Below are 1,556 nucleotides of genomic sequence, written 5' to 3'. Positions count from 1 at the left end.
TGGCTGGAGAGTGAAGGACACTACTAATTTGCAGGAAAAGAAATCTATAGGGAGGGATAAAGTGACTCTTGTTTGGAAAGAGGTTATGGATATCCCTTTTCACTGTAATAAAGCCCATGTTACTGTTATTTCAAGTTCAAAAAATACAGGCAACAAGAGGTCTTTGATGCAGGTCAACAAAAAGCTAGGTTCAATATTAAATCAGGAGAAATGTTTAGTAACAAGAGAAGGAATGCTATAAAAAGACATAAACAAAATCATGAACAAGGTAAAGATTTAAAAGACACTGAACAAAAAATAGAGGACCAGGCTGCAAGAAAATCTACTGCCAATTTTCGTCTCCAATTTTCTGTGCCTTGTTTGTAGTTTAACATAGCCACAACTTCCTCGTGGAGAAACAAAATAACTCTCTTTATGATCTTGTATCCCTTAAATACCCTTACAATATTATTGTTTTCGGGCTTGAAACACAGTACTCTTCTCAAATTTCAACAATCAATAGGGGTGGATTCACTGTCTTTCTTGAAGACAACCCTGCGAAGATCAAATTTTATAACTCCACGAGTAATTTTGATAGTACTCGAATTCACAGAGTCAAGTATCAAACAATTATTAGAGATGTATACAAGATTTTAAAACATGCTAGACCAAACCAGGAAGACTGCTACATCAAGAAAGTGCAAATTTATGTCACTTGTTACAAATGTTCCCAAGGAAGTGTATGAAGTAAAGTGAGATTTGGTGATTTTTGATGGACTAAAAGTGGTTTTCCTAGGAATTCTTATGTGAAACTAATTTGGTTTCTTCTAAAGGGAAATTCAGGGATTTTAATATACTAGTATAACCAAATGCAACAACATTTTGTCCTACATAATTGAACATATATTAGTCTTCTTTTGTAGAAAAAATTCTTTTGTTTGCTGTTAGATATAGGCACACAACTTCTGTTTATTTCGTTACTATAATCTTCCCTTAATTATCTTGAGAACACATCTTAATTATCTCTTTGTAAATTAGCTTCCTTCTATACATGTTTTAACATCAAGGATGCCTCCATTCATTGATATTTTCAATCAAAAGGTTGAATCTTTCCATTTGAATGTTAAATAGTATATACATTTCCAAAATGGAGAAGATGAAGGATATGGTACACAAGAAATTAGGGATGTTAAATTGGTGGACTGAACTTAGACAGGTAAAAATAAGTTTTGAATTTCATTAGAAATAACATCAACTAAACAAGAAGAAAAACAATCTTGACACTATTAACAGGGAATTTGAAATACAAAATACCTTTTGAAGAACCGAATCTTGAGCTAACCCCAAAGAATATGAAAGATTTGTGCCTCTTACAACTTGTGCGCTACTTGCATCAATAGGTGAAGCAAGGTTATATCCAACACACCTTGTTATATCTTTAAAATTCAATCCAGGGTTGTTTTGCAACAATTTAGTGAATAAATGTCGCATTTCTTCTCTCAATTCTTCCTTTAGATAAGTGATTTCATTGGCATGCTTTTGTTTTAGATTGTTAATTTCCTCATCTTTTTTCAAAG

The 1,556-nt window shown here is 32.5% G+C and overlaps 1 pseudogene across 1 annotated transcript; it reads left to right on the top strand.

The window, feature by feature from the left end:
* The first annotated feature begins 210 nt into the window (after positions 1-210).
* Positions 211-725, top strand: LOC138347888 (uncharacterized; annotated as a pseudogene). The gene has a single exon (XR_011220452.1). The product of XR_011220452.1 is annotated as an uncharacterized protein (transcript).
* The last annotated feature ends 831 nt before the right edge of the window (positions 726-1,556 follow it).

The sequence above is a fragment of the Solanum lycopersicum genome, chromosome 4 (assembly GCF_036512215.1).
Source record: "Solanum lycopersicum chromosome 4, SLM_r2.1".
Lineage (NCBI taxonomy): Eukaryota > Viridiplantae > Streptophyta > Magnoliopsida > Solanales > Solanaceae > Solanum > Solanum lycopersicum.
This window is presented reverse-complemented; position numbering and strand designations above follow the sequence as displayed.